General features: G+C 37.1%; 1 protein-coding gene across 2 annotated transcripts in view; it reads right to left on the bottom strand.

Annotated features, from left to right (window-relative positions):
* The window catches only part of LOC131681234 (actin-binding protein WASF3), a 92,813-nt gene that overhangs the window by 15,171 nt on the left and 55,454 nt on the right, over window positions 1-22,188 (bottom strand). The window lies entirely within an intron of this gene.

A 22,188-nucleotide genomic window follows, 5' to 3' on the forward strand; every position in this document is an offset into this window, starting at 1 on the left:
TTGCTGCATGGTGCAACTGCCACAGCATCATCTTTTCAGCCTTGGCTGGGGGTCCGTTAGAGTATCGATAATGGTCGGACATCACGAAGAGTGTCAATTAAAAAATCTATTGAATGTAGTATGAGTTGATTATATCTTAGATAGTGGCATTAATTTGAATTCTTTTTGTATTGAAGTTTACTACCAGTAAAACCGATTTTGATAACTGCTTTACTGAGGAATTCTTGTATAGATGGACATGAAATATATATCCATAAGGTTGCCGAATTATCAACATTTGACGTTTAATAATTACACTGCAGTAGCTTGAACGAACTCATATATTTCTTTTCTGTCGTAACCACGACTAACTCGGTTGGCAATGATGTATTATCGTGCAACATGTGGCCAAACTATGTCGCCATTCACCTTTGATACAGAACATCTATCCCTTACCATTTTTTCACTTTTGCTAGTTTTCCTCCCGTAAAAATATTTGAAAAAAGAAATTTTAATTGAGACATTTTCTTGTTATTTTGTCTCTCTTTTGACATTTGTCGTGACGGTTTCAGTAAATTTAGCAAGTCCAGATCAATGACGAAACTGCAATCAATGGCGGTCGCACGAGCACAGTATAAAGTAGAAGCTGGCAACGCTCCCATTATAAAAAAGCAACACTTCCGATGGCCGCCTGTCTGGCGTTCAAGTTGCTCGATAAATTTCTCGGAAATTGATCGCGAACAACTTTCGTGCATATTGCTAAGATCATATTGTCTACCAAGACATACCTCCTGATCTTTTCCCTTTCCTACTTACTCAATTCCTTTCCCGTGATACTCGTGGAGATGCAGAGGTAGTCTCGGGCGCTATAAACAGTGAGTGTCGAACTAACATTCCTTCCTTTCCCCGGTAGAACAGCATTGGACGTGGCAGGCGTCGGTATTGACCATTTTATGAAAATGCTCAGTTAGTGAAACATGCACAGTGAGAATGATTTGCTCCTCCCAAGCATAATTTTTAATTCATTGTGCATTTCCACTTATTCAGTCAGCCACGAAGTGCAATTACGGGCAGTCTATCTAAGCTAAGTTAAGCTGTCGTAAGCACGACAAACCTTTCAATATAGAGGGCCCATGTCGGGATTACAAAGTCGCCAATTTTGCATTAAATTTTGAAGTAAGGATTTTTTTTATGAAGTGGACTGTGTTTGTTATTGTGTCGACTCTGCATGAAAAATATTGAATTCATACTCATCTTATGAACAACAATGCGTATTACATTTGAAAAGTGTCAAAAAAGAACACCACTTCGTAAGCATGGGCCGAGTTACTGGTCCGATTCGTAGATTAATTCTGCAGAAGTAATGCATGTCGTTGCGTGAGTTAGCCAAAGCCGCAAAGTTTGAGAAACCTATACCGTTGAGAATTTACCAAAATTACGACGAAGAAATGGCCCCGTAGACCTCAAAAAGGGAAATGCGGCTGTACCGGTACCCCTCCTGACATCAAACAGGAGGAACAACATCACCTGCAGAAAACGAAGAGCACCAAAAAGAACAGAAAAGGAAGATTTCTTAAAAACGTTCGCGATCCTTGCCTTGTCAGTGAGATAAAAACTATGTATTTTAATGGATGAAAAATTTCATGACAGCTCAGTTCCAGATTCACAATTTCACAATACTGTGCCAGGAAAGGATGTTCCAGATGACGTTAAATCTATTAAGATGGAAAAATCGATAAAACCTGTCGGTGTGGCAAGCGATCTGTTCATGAGGCATGACATCATGTTCATCTTTCGTCACAATATTTTTGTTGTTGCTTTGTCAGTTTTGACAAGGCTAAACCTGTAGAGCACACAAAGTAATTTATGGCACATTTTTCCAGCATTGCTAATATCCTAGCGAATCCTATGAGCATTGCATACATACAGTACATTGTGACATCTGTATACATCTACAAACTTGGGGTTATCCACGGGTTTTATAGTTTATATATATATAAAAGTCAATGTTCGTACGTATGTGATTTATGGACTCCCAAACATCTTATCCGATTGCCGTAAAAAAATATACATAATAGGCATTTGTTATGGAGCGTATTTGTGTGCTATTGGTTGGGGATTATCTGCCCGCCAGATGGCGCTTCAGAAAGAATCCTCCTTTTTCGTTGAAAGTCGCAGCAACGCGCGATGGGTATTAGCTAATAGTTTATAAGATATGTTGAAGAATTGTAGAGATATAGCTATTCAAATTAGCGTTCCGACAAATTTTGACGAAGAAAGTGAGAGAGTACTCAGAGCTGAAGGAATTGGGAGAGAATATTGTTAAAGCGAAGTACACTCAGAAAGACGAGATGATCTTCGTACTGAAGAAGGATCCTTCCGTCAAGAGTTCGACCAACCGCGAACTTTATGTTAAATTCTAGGGGTCGCGAAGCCGTAGTCGAGTGCAAGGGTCTAGAAGAGAAATAACTGAGTAGTGCAATGATTGTTTGTATAAAGAAGTAACAAGTTTGCTGTACTAATCAATCCGTGAATGGATACCCGATCTAAATGCAATTTAATTACGACCTTCAGATATATTAAACTCCGTAATTTCAGGGTGAGTCTAAGTACGAAGTATGTTCTATCATCTCCAAGAAGCTCACTACAATTTCAGACGAGACGGGGAATGTCACCCACCAAAACACTGATTGTAATGTTGAGTGTACAGGTTCAGATGTGCAGACGTTAGAACTTCAAGATCACGTGGGAAAGAGCATTAATTTATACGCACTTGCGACCGCTTTGATCACATTATAAGCACTATAGCGTTCACTAAACCATCGGAGTGCATTCATATCTTGGACGTAGTAATGCTTGAATGATCTTGATTGCATGTTCGTCTTTGTGTATCATCACGAAGGGCTCGGGCGTTTTTACGTTATCGTGTTCGATCACGTGGGTGTTTGTGTGTCCCGTGTGCTAGTGTGAATGTAATTTCGCGTGTACCTTTTACAACAATGTGACCTGTACCTTTTACAACAATGTGTACCTTTTACAACAATGTGACCATTCGTATATTCGCGTGTGTTCTTTGATGATCACGCAGACCGTGAATCATAATTAATTTTCCTTGTACAGTTCAGATGCTAGAAGAGAGTGAGTTCCGCCATATCACTAGAGTTTCAAGTCATGTCGCTATGAATCGTGGTGTCTAGTGGATGTGAGCGTATTTTTTTCTGTACCTAGGTTGCTAGGACTGAGGGTGGGAACTTCCGGACGTCACCGATTCATGATCGTGCGAACACGGGCGTTTGTAGTTTTGCGTTTGAGATCGCCTGTATATAAGCGGTAAAACGTTCATCTAATCACAGGGGCGTTTACATGTTCATGAGAACGCGCGTCTAGATGTGTGATGATGATCGCAAAGGAATCGAGCGATTGTATGTTAGTGTTTGATCGTGTTGACGTTTGTATGCTATGTGTGCTAGTGTGTATGTAACTTCGCTTGTATAAAATTGATTGTTTCAGGAATCAGAAAGTATAACATGGTAGCTCAAATGGCACGTTTTCCATGTTGTGTCGTGATTTGTGCCTTGCCGTATAATGTATTCTCATCATTTTCTGGTGGGAAGGGAATATGAAAGGACAGTTTTTAATGATAGGGGTAGAAACGGCACAAAAACAATAAGTTAAAAAATATTCTCACTCCCCAAGGCATGCAAAGTACTAATGGCAGCAAAATATCAAGCAGGCTACTAATATATTAAAATTAAAAATATAATTTAACGAATAACTATCCCCTAATGAGAAAAAATGGGGAAAAACCATTTTTTCTAAAAAATAAAAATAAAAGAAGATATGCTTTTCCTTTTAATTTTACCAGGTATTTATTAAATTGAACATATACGTATTTCGTCGACGACTTACCGACTTCTTCAGTGTTTGTAAAGTTCAGTACAAACACTGAAGAAGTCGGCAAGATGTCGACGAAATACGTATATGTTCAATTTAATAAATACCTGTTGGAATTAAAAGGAAAAGCATATCTTTTTAATTTTTCAGCATTTCCCCAAAACACACAAAGAAAAACTATTTTCAATTTTTCTACACTAAGAAGTAAATTGGATAAAACCACATTTTCGCGCAAATGGTACAAAACCTATATCTAAAATAGTTATGAAACTTGCGTTTCGACTTCCTCTCATCAGAATGCGACACTAACTTAGTGACGGGACCAAATTAGCACCAACATTCACTAGGTCAGAAGTTTGCGTGTATGTGATTTCGCTGGTATAAATTGGATTATGCACCTTTGTAACTACTTACATATTCGCGTTGAATGTTTGCGCGAACCGCGAATTTGAATCTACGGTTCAGATCTAGAAGGGAGTGAGCTACCCCATATCACTAGAGTATCCGGCCATGGCGCCCTGAGACTTCTAGTGTAGCGCCTTTTCTCCTTAGGGGGAAATATAGCATAGTGTATCTTGCATTGACTAGCTAAGCTAAACTAAATGTTCCGACTTCACTTGTTTTCATCAGCTTAAAATGAATTACTTTTCTTGCGAGACATCACGCTTGACCGGGGGTTTGTTTAGTCCTGTTACTAAGTTAGTGTCGAATTCTGATGAGACGAGTTGAAACACTAATTCCATAACTAATTTAACTATCCTCATCCCCGAAGGGATACTGAAATTTACATGAAGTTTATGGAGATGGAAGGTTCCAGACGTGACCGATTTACATTCGCGTGGAATGAGTATAATCCGTCTCAAGTGGTATAATCGCACTTGAGATGGAGTTTATAGATTCGTTAGTGCTAACAAAATGACTTGATCACCGAAGCGTTTCTATAAATGCGAGATCGCAGGTGTAGAAGTGCGCAGTTGGTCACGATTACATGATTGCATGCGTGACCAGATCTGTAATATCGCAAAGGACACGAGCGTTTCTATATTACTGTGTTAGTTCACGCGGTCGTTTATGTGTCACGTATGCTAGCGTATCTATAACTTCGCGCGTTTGAATTTGATCATATATTCATGTAGCCATTAAAAGGTGTTTTGATCACTTTTTTTCAATTGCCATTCTTCTGATGACTGAGTTGATAAATCCACTTAATTTTTCTTTTAATTTGTTCAGCTTACTCTACAATTTTATCATGCCAAAAATATATGCTTGAGCAGCATCTTCCAATTTTGGAATGTTCAATCGAAAACGACCTTACGGTCAAGCATTTGGTCAAAGATGAGCCTAGAGACCCCATACCCCTGGAGATAATGTCAAAACCACTTGCAAGCACTCTCAAGACATGGTTGAAGATTGGTTGCTTCCAAATATTGTTACACGTAAATTTGAGAATCTTTTGCCTACATAAGTTGTGACAACAAGTCATGCGATCGTTGTAACCATCGATTTATTGAAGACGATGTTCGATAGACGAATTTGATCGAAAAACGGTGATGTCTATTGGTTGCCTCGTTCTTGCGATTTGACGTCCTTGGTTTTTCATGGTGCTACGTTAATTTTCTCGTTTCTACCGACAAAGAGTAAACACCTGATACTCTACTAGCCAACAATAAATGCGTTATTCGTGAAATTTCTCCAGTTTTTCTCAAAAATAAGACCAAAATTGACCAAAATTAGACCTACCGAAGGGGTTTTTTAAAATATAGTCTTGGTGGATGTTCATCTGAAATTATTTAAAAGCATCAAATTGTAGACCTCATGCTACCAAATGAAAAAAACAAACTTTATATTCGCGGGGGCTTTTTAATGTTCGTTATTCTGATGTTTAATTTTGGGTGTACGATTCAAAGGAAGGAAGAAAGCGAGCTGCCCTATCTCACTGGGGCGCCCTAAGACTGGATGTCCTGTGTACGTATGTTCCGTATTTTAGAGTGGGACCTCGCGGACAAGTATTTGTCATGATAGCGCGAGAGTGGGCGTTTGTATGTTGGCATATGAGACCGCGTTTATAAATTCGTAAGTGCTACCACGTTAACTTAAACACCCGGACGATTATATGATTGCGAAATCGTAGGTATGCTTGAATGAATGCATTTGCGACCAGATTTGTATTATCGCGAAATACTCGAGCGTTTAAAGGTTATTCACGTTCTTCAAATCGCGTATTAGTACTTCTAACACCTCATTATATACCAGAAACACTAACTAATAAATGAATTTTCGTTTAGGCTGGTATGAGAAGAAAAAAGTCTGGAACATATAAGACCTCTCTACCACCTCGATGCACCACTATTGAGGCGTATTGCAAGCAACATCGTTAAGCAACTTTCTGTTAAAGATTAGTATGAAGTTCTACAATTATGTTCAATATAATGTGAAAGATCATTGGAGATTTACGAATAAAGTAGTATAACTTGTTGATAATTGGTGCACTAAGCTTTTTTTTTGATACATATAATATGGCTTGAAGATACTTGTAGATACTCATTTAATTCAATATTCCAATAATAATATAGGAAATCTATTATCCGATCATTACAATGATAACCTACTGTAAATCACAGGCGTCTTTTGGAAAATGCTGGGAATGGGATGTTGTAATTGATCTCTTAGCCCCACATCAGTATCAATATCAAATAAAATACCTACATGAAAACACTCACGGTCTTAAACTGATTTCGGAGTTGTGAAACTAACTGTAACCCTCAGATTTCAAGCCGATTTTGAGTTCACTTTTGAATAGGGTTCCTAGACAGTTTTTGGCGAGAAGCGGTACTGAAGCCTTCAGTACTACTCCAATATTTTTTTTAAATTCGAGAATCGCCTCAAAGTGAAATTGAGTACTCAAACTGATGATCTTATACTCAAATGATTGATTTGTTCCGATCAATAAACATGTTGTTTTTAAATGCTTCAGAATGGTATTTCTCATTTTGGCAGATAAAATTTTTGTATGCGACACCTTCTTTTATTTCAAGATCTAGAAAACTTTGAAATCAATAACTGCTAAGCGGTGCGACTTTCGTCGACTCAACAGATGGTAAATGCAAGAATCCCTATTATCAACAGTAAAGCAATGTGAGAATGGCAGTAAATCCGAGCAGGTTTCTCGCTTTTTTCTCTCGGCACTATCGCTTTGCTGTAAATTGGATTCGACCTTTATGCGGTTTGCATGCTATTCTCTTATGCTCGTTGCTTTTCTGTAAACTATGGAATTTTGCAAAGTTTTGCTGAATTTTCCGGTTATCAAAAATTACAAATCGCTCCATTTGAAGCAGTTCGCCAACTCCAAAATTGTTAGCTACTAAATCGTTGTTCGTTCTTTTATAGATAAAGGTTTAAGAGCAAACCAAATATAGACATGACTAATATAGACAAACATATGATTACGGCCTAAAAGCCAACTGTCAAAATCCACTTTGAATGGAAATTCCAGACATGACTTAGGTCATAGTCCCAGTGAATAATGGCCACCAATCGAAATGTCACTTATAAGCAAACATCAAGCGTCTCTTACACTAGATGTAAAAAATACGGGTCCCCCTAGAGAGTTCACAAACTTTTCACGCAAAATTTTGTGTGTGGTTTCGAAAATACCGGTACTGGCTTTTGTTCAGTACCGGCATTACGGCACCAACAATGGACTGGTATTCCGTTACCATAACCCTAAACTTAATTGAAGAAATGAGCGCTCCAGGTATTCAAGGTTTCGAAATATATTAGGCAATTTGTAAAGGAAAACTTTTAAAACAAGTTATTTTGATATTACTGTATATGATAAGTCTTTTCTATAGTTTATAAACAATGTAAAAAAACTTTCTTCTAGGAGTATCAATCACTAAAATTATTATATAAGAAGATGCGCTGTTTTGTGTTGAAAAGTTTTTCTACATTTATTTCATTTTAAAAGCGTATATTCTTTGACTTTAAAAACATATTATAAAAGAAATTTATCCATATAGGCTTCAAAGCTATTCCATATTATCGTTATTTGTAGACTGGCATGAGAACTACAGGATTGTTTTTGCTTCTGTACTTTCAATATGTCATCAAAGTTACATTAAGTTTAACCATTTTCGAAGCGATTTTTTGCAAAACTCCCTTCAACCCGAATTTTAGATACATATTGGAGGAATATTTGAATAATAAATAATAAATACAAAGTTTTTGTACGATGCCATAAGCTTATATGCTGAAGTTACTGGTCTGTTATTCCTTCCTGCTCGGGCAATGTAGTCAAATTACACTTCTATTGGCCATCACTGATTTAAATCTGTAAATTCATTTAATTTGGAATCATTAGACCATGAATTAATTAGGCCATGATGGTTTCGGTCTATTCCCATGGATTACGTATGAGGCCTCCCCCATCTCCATATCTCCGAAACTGAAACTCCAATCGAAACCAAATTCAATAACAGCCAGTGAGCTCGTGCAAATCGATCCAGTCATATCTGAGAAAATTAACTGATTCGAATCGCTCATTAGACCCAGTCCTACGGGCCTCGGTTAGCGAGTTCGCAGTTATTTCATAGCCTTATATGAGAGAGAGAGAAAACCACAAACAAAAGGAACAAACAGTACTAACCCAATTCTGACATCGCAGCGAACTGCACAACAACGAAGCATGCAGCACAAACCTAAATCGATTTGACTTCATCCGACAAATTGTGGCAAAGTTGCAGCAGACAGATAGGGAAAAATATTAAATCTTACGACACGCGATGAGTTTTTGCCTTTCTCATATAAAGAAAGGCTATGCAATCACTGTAAAAATCGACTTTTTAACCGAGGCCCGGAGGGCCGAGTGTCATACACCATTCGATTCAGTTCGTCGAGATCGGCAAATGTCTGTGTGTGTGTATGTATGTGTGTGTGTATGTGTGTGTGTATGTGTGTGTGTGTCATTTAAACTCACACAATTTTCTCAGAGATGGCTGAACCGATTTTCGCAAACTTAGTTTCATCTGAAAGGTATAACGCTCCCATAAGCTGCTATTGAATTTTTAGTTGATCCGACTTCCGGTTCCGGAGTTACGGGTTGAAGAGTGCGGTCACACAGCAAATTCCCATATAAACTGATACCACCATGATGTTCAAATGATGTAAAACATATTAAAATTGATGTAACATTACTCTAGTTTGCGGGTCTGGATCACTAATGATCAATCAAAGCAGCTTTGACTACATTGGCCACCTATGACGGTTCATAACGCCCCCGGGGAACCCGCCAAGTTCCTAAGCTAATATCACACCCATTCCCCAACGAATTCTCTACCGATTTTTACAAACTTGATTTCAAATGAAAGATACAGTAATACCATTGACTGCTGCTGAATTTCAATCGGTTCTGACTTTTGCTTCCGGAGTTACAGGGGTATTAGTACACTGGAATTTCCCATATAAATCGGTACAATCGTAATACCTCAGAGGCTAAAAACTATTGAAATGATCATCAAATTACTTCTAATCGCAGATCTGGATCACTGATTGCCAAACAAACATTCTTTGAATATATTGTCCCCTATCGACGATTCCGAAAGTCCGGAATTCCGGGCATATTCCACAATTAAAGTCACATCGGTTCATCGGTGATGACTGAACCGATTTTCTCAAACCAAGTCTCAAATGGAAGGCAAAATATGCAGTTGAGTATTGCGTCGCCGCCCCTCCCCCCGCCTTGCCCTTACACCTCCCTCCTTCATCACTCCCCTCCTCTTGGACCACCCTCACGCCCGCATTTCCTTCATCCACCCTGTACACCGAAATAAGATGAAGGATTTCTGACGCATCCTCCACTCCCACTCTACCCATTCCCTGCACTTTCAAACCCATTCCACCAGCATTTCAAAATATAATCACATGAAGATAACATTGAACTCATGCTGATTAAGCTAATTAAATATTATTATTTTTCCTTTCTCATACAGAAAGTTTATGCAATTGCTCCAAAAACCGACTTTCTAACCGAGGCCCGGAGGGCCGAGTCTCATATAACATTCGACTCAGTTCGCCGAGATCGCAAAATATCTGTGTATGTATGTGTGTATGTGTGTGTATGTATGCATGTATGTATGTATGTGTGTATGTGCAGATTTGTTAACAAAATGTCCACATCGGTTTCTCGGAAATGGCTGAACGGATTTTTACAAACTAAGATTCAGATGAAAGGTATAATATTCCCATAGGTTGCTATTGAATTTCATTTTCAACCGACATCTTGTTCCGGATTACGAGTAAGTAGAAGAAGAGTATGGTTACAAAACAAAATTTGTTGATTTGTCCACATCGGTTTCTCGGAATTTTCTGAACCGATTTGGCAAACTTGATTTTAAATGAAAAGTCCATCAGCTGCATTTGAATTTTGTGTGGATCCGAGTTCTGGTTTCTGAATTACAGGGTGATGCGTACGATCACGCAGCAAATCCCGATTCTGACGAATTCTGCGATGAATGTAAAAAGGTGAAATTTTTTCCAAAATGTAAACACAACTGTTGAATTTGTAGATCTAGGTCACCAACAGTCATTCAAAGTCTCTTTGGCCACACTGGCCACCATCGACGGACCCGGAAGCATCCAAATTCAGAATAACGGTTATATTGGTTTGTCGAAAATGGCTAGACCGATTTGATCAACTTAGTCTCAAATGAAAGGTGTTGCGTCCCCGGAAACTGATATTAAATTCCATCTCCATCCGATTTCCGGCGCCAGAGTTGTGGAGTGCGATCACATAGAAAACTCCGATTCAAACCGATACCGCGATGAACGCAAAAAAGTTGCTCTTATATATACTTACCAAGTGTAATAAGAATGCAAGACATTTCCATAATGTTATATTGTACGAACCAGCTATTAAATCATAGTTTGGAGAAATGAGAAAGGCACAATTGCACCTCTAGGTGGATTAAAACAGGTTTTTTTTTGCTTTGCCCCACAAAGACGGAAGGTGAAAATTAGTTCAGAAACAAAAAAAAAAGTAATCAACACAGCGCTGCTACTCCGACGGTGGTGGTTATCTGAAGCGAATCATGTTACCGTGAAGTGAGGGTAATATGGGACTAGTTACATATAAACATTGTGCATATTCTGATTAGACGATGAATGCATAATACACAGGTGTTATGAAAACTATCAAGTTCCTCGTGCTCTGTCTGATGTACGTAACTGAGGCTGAGCGAATAGGTGAAAACAAAAATGGAGTTCTAGTTTACAGCAGAATTGAAATAGATTAATTGAAATTTAGAAGCATTTCCCTGTTTGGTTTTTTACCTGCCACGAAATGAAAACTTAAATCTAAGCATACTCTTACGGCAACTCTCGATGACGATTAACCTAGCTTTTCTCCGAGTATAATTTCTGCAAATTAGAAAACGATCGCCACTTGTTTAGCTCCTTACATCCCAAGCGCATAGCTTTCAATGCCTTCAGGAATGTGTTCCGTCATAGCTTGAAATGAAGCATAGGAAATCAGACTCCGAGATCGGGCCAAAGACGATGCGTCGTATCGTGCGTGTGTGTGTCTAGCTTGAGTGCGATTGCTAATCAGGTGTCCACCGCAGAGACGACACAGCGGAAATTTAAATTTTTATCGATTGATCGTAAACATCTTTGCGAATGCTGTGGTTTCTGCATCAGTTTCGGAACAAGATATATGTGTGTTTATGAACTTCGTTTATGGAATATCAATTTAAACAAACGGGGAATTTAATAAAGTGTTACTTGTCCCCTGTGTAAGGTCGAATAAATCAAGCTATTTATTAATAGCAGTTTGCCACAAGATAAATGTAACATACAGTTGCAACAAAAATTTGGTGTAAATTTCCTACTGGAATGACAACTGATGACCTACAAGGATCAAGTAGGATATAAACATCATGCACACAGAAAAAAGATTTCTAGGTTCAATAAAAATATGGATTAAATTCAATAAATAAATTGGTCAGGAGACAATAAATTTATTTATTGAATTCAATAAAATTTATTTATTGTTTCAATAAAAAAAGTTGTTGTTTCACTTCTTAATAAATATTTTATTGAAATTAAAACAAAATTACTGAAATTAAAAATGTTTTTATTGAAAGCAAAAAATTATTATTATTGCAATAAAGAAATATTTTCAGACCAATAAGTTTATTATTTGAAGTAATAAACCGTAAATTATAGGATTCAATAACACATATTTTTGGTTTAAATATGCTTTATTTTTCTGTGTGTGGAATGTTCGAAACGCCGTATGAAACTTACTTTTAGAACATCAGATTTTTAATGAGAAATGTCAAAACAGAGTCCTGGCCGCCATTGGACGTCCTCGGTTCGAGACGTGCGCCTCAGGTAGAAACCTTTTCTTGACATTATTCACGTTCCCAGAATGCTTCACGTTGCACTGCACATGTGTGCAGGTCTCGAAAACGTATTTCACGGCTTGATCTGTAGAGGCAATGCAGACAAATCTTAAATTATACAACAATCACAGAAAAGGACGAAAAACGAAAAAAAATTGGTCTCAAATCACATTTCAGACCGCTATATTGGAATCGCTATTTTTATTGTTTGAGAATGATACATATTAACTCAAATTCGTGTTTGTAAATCACAAAACCTTTTTTTTTATTTTGGCTGAAATACTATTTAGTTTTTTAGTGGGAGTCGCCATTTTAAATTTCGAATTGTTACAAAATATTGACATTCTACCACGAATAATTCATCAAAAATATTCTCAAAACTTTAAACGTGTTTATCCCAAATTTTCAAAACTTCTTGTTGGAAAACGGTTTAATTTAAAGACTTCATCTTTTGATCTCTCGAAAGAAAACGTTTTTCATTGGAGAATTGAACTTCAAAATCCACAAAATTCTTTGTATTCACTATTTTGAGTGCAGCCTACAAGCGGAAAAACGGGATAAAAATCTATTTCAAAGCTTAAAATCGCACCATTAGTCAGATTTGAAGTTTTTTTTTCCCGTTCATAGGTCATTTCTCTAATAAATTTAGATTACTTTAGAGCCTTATTATTAGTTTTGTGTTTTAGACCGATCCTAATGCAGCTGTCACTACGGGCGCCATTTTGTTTTTTTTTTCGACTTGAAAAAAATTGTAAATGAATTAACTTTTTGAATCGTAAAACTGTTTCTTTCTATGTTTTTTCACTGGCCCACAAAAAATCGAAATCTTGCTTGCTTTTTGGTCATTTGAAGGGGAATCTCACCTTAAAGGGGCTACGGAATCAAATTGCATCACAAGAAAAAGTTTGTTAAAATTCACCCATTTAACCGATAATTTTCCAACTGTCAGGTTATGTTAAATATATTATTGAACATTTTACATGTTGGTTTTATTCAATATCTTAGCCATGTCCGAATACAAGTACCTTTCTCCTAACACTACTCATAAGGTCTTGTACAACGTTCTGACCAACTTGTTTGGGAGTGGATGCCATTTTTTGTTCATTTCTGCTTCCGATTACACTTCCTTAGGATACTTCTGGAATGCTTGGTTCTGTATTTAAATTGGTCACATTTCCAGTACGTTTGGAAGACCTTTGGCACGAAATTGACCTCATTAGCCTTGTATCACGCCAGAACAACTGTCGAGTAATGGCACGAGGTTAAATTCGTCCAGAAAAGCATAGTACCATCGTGAGATGTCAGAAGTGAGAGTAGACGCTTTTGAAAACATTCATTCAAACACAGCAGCACATTGATCGTTCCGGTTGTCTGGAATGGGATGCGTCGCTTTCCACACGAGCAGATTGCTTGCCAAATCATGAATTTTTTGGCAAACTTAGACATCTTCTGATTTCTAACTTCCTTAGGGGCGTGCAATTCATCACGAGCAGGGTTGTTAATCGATAATTAATCGTCATCGTCAATAACGTTAACCACCCGTCAACGTCATCGGAAACTCCGTTAACGATAATGTATCGTCGGATTCATCCTCATCGTCGATAATTCATCGGTGGTTATCGCGATACATTTTGCGTTACTTTCCCATTTATTGGAGTTGAAGTTGATGCGGTAAACTTTCAAATGTTTAGAAAAAAAACTTTTCAAGGACATGTTGTTGGCAGTTGAAAATCAATAGTTTTGGACATTTTATATGCACAGGGGGGGGGGGGGTCCGACGATGTGTCTAAATGGAATTTAGACAAGAGTTTTATATTGAAGGGTAAGTTATTGGCAGTTGACAATCAATAGTTTTGGACATTTTCAATACGCAGGAGGTTCGACGATGTGCCAAAATGAATTTTTTTAACTTTTGGGGAAAGTTTATTATATTGAAGAAGTTATTGGTAAGTGAAAAGCAATAGCTTTGGACATTTTCAATATACCGTCGCACAGTGGGGCGAAAGTGAAAAAAGACGGTCAAAAGTCTTTCCTGAGTTTCACAGATGTTTTCATGCTTTGATGTCTTCAGGACAGTTTCCTAGGACTACATCCTACATCTTTTAGGATAAGCACCTTAATTTTTCTTAAGGTGCAACTGTTATTTAAAAAAAAAGGTTTTTTAGTTCGACGACAAAAAAAAATATTTGCGCGGAATCTTATAGAGTAATTTATTTTGAACAACTTTGATGAACATATCCGCCATCTATATATTTTTATCATTAAGAGATATGTACGTTGCACCTTAAAATCAGTTTTTTATCTTTCTCTTCTACAACTTAATTTTTTCTACATTGGTATGTTCTGGAAAGTTTTAGATATCGTCAAGACACATAACTTTTCTGAAGGCTCCAATGATGTATGACATGTGTTTCGGGATACAAATCGATTTTTCTCTAAAAAATGGTTTTGTATTTTTATTACAAAATTTCTCAAAATTGTGAAACATTGTGAACCATAACTCGGCATGATTAGATTCACCATGTTATGTAGTATATTTAATCGAAAAATAGCAATCCGGACTTTTCGGGTTTTTTACTTTTCATGTATTTATACTGCATAATGTGTGGATATTTCACAGTATCTTTAGATTGCCCATTAGTAAATCAACACGTCAATACTAAACTCAATGTAAAATATATCTTCTATTATCAATAATCATCATGTAAAAATAGTGAAAGTGTATAAAGCACTAATTATACATTAGAAGTATTTTATATTGAATGATTAAAACTAACACTTAACATTGCGATTCGGTGCCTTTGGACTTTGTAACGTTTTTGGCATTTTGCACAAAAATTTTTCTACTCCGTCTCTCACTGAACTATTGGGACTACCCGCCCGTGATACTTAACACTATACGGAAATCCATTTTCGCCATTTTTTTTCTTCCTATCGGCGGTCTATCGATCGTTGTACTGTTTCAAAACACGAATGATACTATTCGCAGCCTCTTGGTAATGACACGGTGCGAGAGATTATTTGCCCCACAGATCAAACCCAAAGTTTGAATAGAACATATCTAATGAAAAAAGGTACAGCGATTTGAAAGTGTTTCAAATTGATTCCGTACATCCTTCAATGTAATTTAAATAGCGATGGACCTCACAAAACGGTTTTCGGTTGTGATTACAAAGGTACCACCAAACAGGGTTCATATTATTTTGTCTAACCTGAAGCAAGCCAACGCGGTTGCTTGCGATTAGTTCTCGTTGGAGTGTCGCGTACACATACCTTCACGGGATGTGGAGATTGAGGGTGTGATTACCGAGTCGATTCCAACCTTCGAAGGCTCGGAGTTGACCGTTTCAAGAACGCATCGCTTCAGTCAGTTAAAATCGTATCGTATTGTTCGTAGGTGGGATGAAGACTGCTCACATGCAGGGTTACCACATATACAGATTAATCTGTATTTTACAGATTTTTCTGGATTATTTACGACCAAGATTCTGTGTATACAGATTACAGATTTTTGGCTAAAATGCAGATTTTACAGATTTTCAGTGCAGGTTTGTAGTACCCAGCAGTTCAGATCTTAAGCAACCATTAAGGCGTGGAACAAAAATTCCAAATTTAGATATCATTTGTTCTCCAGATAAAGACTAAAATCAATCTGATTGATATATTTGTGACCGGTTATCATAATCAATTTTTCATTGTCACAATATTGTTTTTTGGGGATCTTCTCCTGATCTCTTGATTTTTCTTCCGCGATGCAGATTTTCAGATTTTTTTACGAAAAAATACAGATTTCAATGTGGCAACCCTGCTCACATGTTCCGCGTATAAATTGCAGGGATGAAATCGAGCGATCATTAGAAAAACGCTCTAAGCGCTCTTATGCAAAAATGTTTGAAAAAGTTTGTGCCCTTTGATTTTTTTTTCTTCTAGTGATACAAACTCCGAAGACTCCTACGGAGCACATTCATTTGCTGAATTTGGCGGATCTAGGGAAAGAAAGAACCTTGCTTCTCCTAAACTTTCTAGTAAAGGGCCCAAAATATCCCAGGTAGTGACGCTTAAAAAACAAATTTGCATAAAGATGGTACGAAATACAGGATGTCCCAGCACTATGGAAGAAAGTAAAATTTTACATTCTCTGATTTATAGCCAGAGATTGAGCGAGAAGGTGGACTGCTGAAATTATTTCAACTTTCAATAATTCTTATACTATTAAAACACTTCTGACAGCAACATTAAGAACATTGAGAATGGGTAATTCTGAGGTCAGGAACATTATCACTGTTCTACAGTGATATTTCAGAGGTCAGAAAAAAATTATAACTGTTCTACAGTAGAATTGCAGAAGTACCATTCTTTTAGATTCCTTTAAATATTTGACACATTGCCGTAAATGTGATGCGTTTGCTTTTTATGAGAGATAGCCTCAAACATTAATCTCAATGTCCAAGATTTTAACATCATTCGCCTTGGCCATAGAAATCAAAAATGCTAGACCTGCGATAGACCCCCCATATCAATCACCAGGAATTGAAGCCGTCACTTTTCAAGTGAAAATAAATATTCCTGAAATAGCTCAAGTTCGGTAACAGCAGCTCTTCAATATTGTCGAACACCTACGTGCTCTGCGCTTGGTTTTAGAAGATTTAAGCTCTCACGAAGCTGCATGGTGGTCCCTTGTCAATGACAATAAATCATCTCTAATATATAATCTTTGCGATAACTTCAATATCCACTAGATTTGCCTCTTTGCTCGACTACACTGCCGGTTAGACTGCACCTGAAAGGTACTTCCGCATCCCAAGAGTAGCGAACATTTGCCAATCTTTATTTCTATAAATAACAGTACAATCCGACTAAACTCGATTAATATTTCGTATAACTTCATAAGAAAAAAATTGATTGGAAGAAATATGAGAGTGAGATCACAGATACTATCATTGATCATCGACGCCGCGGTTCGAGCACAAACGAAACGCATGCCTGGCGGGACGGTAGACAGGCAATGCAACCCGTGGTGGGATAAAGAATGGCTCATGCGAAATAGTGCGAAGGATATCAAAAATTTCGGAAACGTGGTCGTAGAACACCGAACAACTTAGAGTGCTACACGACTTTGGACAACAAACTAAAAAATTTGCTTCTTGCGAAAAAAGCGGTTATTGGCACCGGTTTGTCGGTGGTTTATCGAAACATCGATGAGCTCGATATGGAACTTTGCTGCGATGTGTTATCAAAATGTAATGAACGAAACCGTGGAATATTTAATACGATGGGTTTTTGAATTTACAAGGACGGTATGCCCGGAGTTTGTCTCTATAGAAAAAAATGTGCGCGATTATATAATTCTCAGTTTCACTCAGCCAGATAGAGTAGAAGTCAACTTATTGAAGAATCTGTCTGGCCCTACAATATTTGAATTTGTTCAATAAATTATTGTGTAGAACATTGATGATTCACGTGACTGGACACAAATTATGATGGACACAAATTAGAGTGACTGCTATCCATAAACCGGGAAAGCCAATCTTCGATCACAATTCGTATCGGCCGATGGCAATGCTTCTATGTATTCTGAAATTGATGGAGAAAATAATCTTATAACGCTTTGATAATCAGGTTGCGACAAACGGCGTGTTACAAGAGGCTCAATTTGGCTTTCGCAAAGGCAAAGCGACGAACGGTTATCTTGCGATGTTTTCATCAAAAATGCAACTGGCATACGCTCGTAAAGAAAATGACATCTGTATTCTTGGACATTAATGTGGTTTTCGAATATGTATCAATTGAGGTTCTCTCGGACAAACTTCATCAACACGACCTTTCGCCAATTCTGAACAACTATTTGTACAAGTTGTCAGAAACAACCATGAACTTCTCTCATGGTGATTCTACAGCTTCTCGAAGGACACTTTTTTATTCAGGCGCGTTAGGTAGCCGATAACTAAATACCAACAAAGGATTAATTTTGCTTTGTACAGTAACTGTACCTTGGTGAGGTACTCACCCAGGGAACCCGATAAGGCTGCATGTAACAACTATACTACCGGTAAATGCGAGTATTTTTGTTTCCGTTCCATCGCAAAAACTCATATGATCAAATTAGAATGAATAAAGTATTGTTATCTGCTTATCACCTCAGGTTGCATGCATTTCACCCATACGATGAGTCTCAGAGTGTTAGCGAATGTACTTTTGTTTGAAGGCCCCTTCTGGGATCTCTCTTCTCGTCTACTCATCCGATGTGAGGTTATGAATCCATTGGTTTTTGGAAATTTTTAAATGCTTGGTGAGTATCGATCGCAAATCATACTTCAATCACATGATACAAGATATTAATTCTTCTATGTATACTATTTCATCTTTGTCAATCTCCAGGATACTTCCAATTCGACTGCGGCCTTCAGAACGTCCATGCAACAAGAATTCTGGATCACCTACGGTCGCGGGAGATCCCAAAATTCTTTGCAAATAAATACCAACACGTTGACTGCGAGACAATGTTTTTCACTGACGGATTGTGCATTGAAGAGTCCATTGACTCGGGATTTTTAACAATAATATAATATAAATGAGATTGCGGACTCTCTTCCTAAAATTGGATAATTAGGCGGTGATATTTTCGAAGGACCTATCGCTTTCAATGAATATGTCAGTATGTCTCATCAGAGAACTTTCTACAGTTGGCAAGCTGTAGGAAACAATCGATAATTAAATGTAGTCACCTGAGGTAGTGGCTACATTTAATAATCCCGAGGGAATCGTCGAAGGCATGTTTCGAAGGATTGGATGGAAGTAGGGATTTCATTCGCGTGATATTCAGGCTCATACCCAATCACTAACCGTTCGACACTCATCTCTTTCGTATTAGTGTAATGGCGAGCTATCTGGTAGTATGTGGAATAGGGCATTGCAATTTTTTTTAATTCTCAAAGGCCCCCCTCTAATATTGTGACAAATGTCAAAGTAAGCTCAGATGCCAAATTTCACATAATTTGGACAATTTTAGACCCCCGCCCACTTCGCTTGAATTTTTTTGAAATTGGTACTATGGGAAAATATGGAGGCAAAATACATTAAATGCTATAACTTTTGAAGTAGCAATCAGAAAATTACAATTCATACCTATTTTGAAAGCAAATAATCTTAGTAATTGAATGGAGATATTTTTGTTACTAGAAAAATACGGGAAAGTGGGGTACTGGGTCATTTTGGCCTCAAAATCCCATATTTTTAATGATTTTTCTGCTCCGTGATACAAATCATACATATTTTGTAGTTTTTCTAATGTGAAAAAATCTCAGAAATCGAACGAAACCCTTTTGACCTTAGTCCGAATACGAGAAGTTGGGGTTATAGGACTTTTTGTCATTCATGTTAAATTTTATCATTTTCTCATGCATATATCTCTATTATTCTTCAATAAATTTTCATAAAATGTAACTTGTTGAACGTGTAAAATTCTGAGGAATAAAACGAAAATAAAAACGTTAGAGGTAAAATTCAGAAACATCAAACTTTTTGATATTTACTCTACAAATCTCATTTTTTTCATTATTTGTTCTTATACCTCAACTTTCCCTATTTTTCCAGGAATGAAACTAAACGTAGTAAATTAAATAGGAATTTTGTTGTTAAATGGAGTTAATATGTGCGATTTTATGATAAAAATGTGACATCGACACTATATGTCGAATAATTTGATGTTCCTAAATTTTACCGGTAACGGATCTATTTTTGTTATAATCCTAAGGATTTTCCACGTTCAACAAGGTATAGTTTATGAAAATTGAGTGAAGAATAATAGAGATATATTCACGAGAAAAAGATGAAGTTTAATATGAATGACAAAAGGCCATTTAACCCCAACTTCTCGTATTCGGACAAAGGTCAAGAAGGCTCCGATCGATTTTTGAGATTTTTTCACATTAGAAAAACTACAAAATATGTATGATTTGCATCACGGAGCAGAAAAATCATTAAAAATAGGGGATTTTGGGACCAAAATGACTTTAGAAGATTTCCTAAGAGCCCAAGGAAGACACCCCTACGTTCCAGTTCATGACATTTTGATCAAACATCTTATGAAAACCATGAATATGCAAGTTTGATTTTTTTCATTTCTTTTTAGTGTTGTCCACCATCTATTCCCTGCCCCAGGTGCTATGCTATTCCGATGTTGAAATACTTCTTTAGTTATAAGTGATGGTTTCACTAAGTTTAATGAAAAAATAAATTGTCTCTCTAATTTGAATTAAATTTAATCTATTCACCTTAGTTAAATAAAAATTATCCAATTGTATCATAAGGATGAAGAAATTATCATCTTGTTCACCTTAGTTTTAAGAAAATTGTAACTCCCATAGTTTTAAAGAAATTGAAACGCAAGTATCCCGGCACACGGTGTCTTTTTTAACAACTTTATGCAAAAAATATAGCATCTCTGAAACTTCAGGATATAAGAGAATAGGCTTTCCCCTTTCATTTGCAAACAATAATAAAATAATCCGTCGGGGGGTCCAGAGCAACTTTTTTTTTGAAGTTTTTTCGTGAAAACATAGATTTTACAATGGAACTAGTTCATATTTCTGTCACTAGATGCTGCTTTAGACATTCGAACAACACTAAAAGTGAGAATCTGATAGATAATTTAATTGTCTAAATATAACTTTGTTAACAACTAAAAACCGGTTTGTAATTATCCGGAAAAGTTGTTTAATATTTTAACAAAGTCTAAGTCTAAGTTAGTTTCACAGAAGACCTAGTGGTTTGTAAGTCAATTCACACGTACTTTTTTTTATTTGCCTAATAGTTGTGTTTAGTTGAACAGTGCATTCAGCGGAATTTGAGAGCTTGGGAAGTTTCATCTATGAGCTGAAAATTATAATTCCAGATTCCGTTCCGTGAATTATCGTCTTCTAAAGTCATGTATGCTGATGATCTGAAAATTTACCGTATCATAACAACTATGGTAGACTGTTGTGCATTGCAAATGGACGTCGATAGGATCATTGACTGGAGCAACAGAAACGGAATGAGCGTGAACATTTAAAAATGCAGTACAATCACTTTTACACGAGTACATACTCCAATTAAGTTCTAATACTCAATGTGTTCTTCTCCCGTAGAACGAGTTGTATCCGTCGTGGCAAGCAAAATCGACCTCAACGTTCCGGGAAGATCTGTCCGGAGAATTGATTTTTTCCGACGCTCAACACATCGCACGCAGTACGGCCAAAATAATCCTTTGGATGTTTGCTGTCAACTCTTCAATAGTGTCTATCATTTGTTTGATTTTAATATTAGTAGAGAATCGTTTAAATTAAAAATAGGATTAAGTTAGTGTTTAGTCTAAGTCTGTGCGATGTAACTTTTTGAAGTAGAATACTTCTAACGTTTCAATATGGGGTCCCATTTCAAAAATTTCAGTTGAGAAATTTTCCCAGGTTTGAAATGCGAGTATCTTCCGTTCTACTGGACGAAATCGCAATATTTTTGCACTATCTGATCGGAAATTTGTGCACGTGTTTCGTATTAAATTTCGGAATTACTGCGACTACTATAAATAAACCAAAACAAGGATTTTCAGAAAATCCTTCGGAAACAGCGAGGAAAATGCGCAATTTGCCAGCATATCCCACGCAGAGCCGTCAAAAAGGAGCATGTAAGCGTTTCATTACATACGGGAATGTTATATATACAGGTCACACGAGCTTGTTTTGTATCAGTGGGTGCTCGCTTACCACACGAGCAACATGCTCGTCCGGACGGTACAATGAGCGGTATCATATTTGCGTTCCCGTACCAAGCGTCATCGCAAGGTTCTTCGTGATAAAATCCAGGGAATCACCAAATTCGGCGTCTGGCTCGTCGTGGTGGTGTAAAATGCATCTCCAATTTAATCTACGAATGCTGA

The sequence above is a fragment of the Topomyia yanbarensis genome, chromosome 2 (assembly GCF_030247195.1).
Source record: "Topomyia yanbarensis strain Yona2022 chromosome 2, ASM3024719v1, whole genome shotgun sequence".
NCBI classification, from domain to species: domain Eukaryota; kingdom Metazoa; phylum Arthropoda; class Insecta; order Diptera; family Culicidae; genus Topomyia; species Topomyia yanbarensis.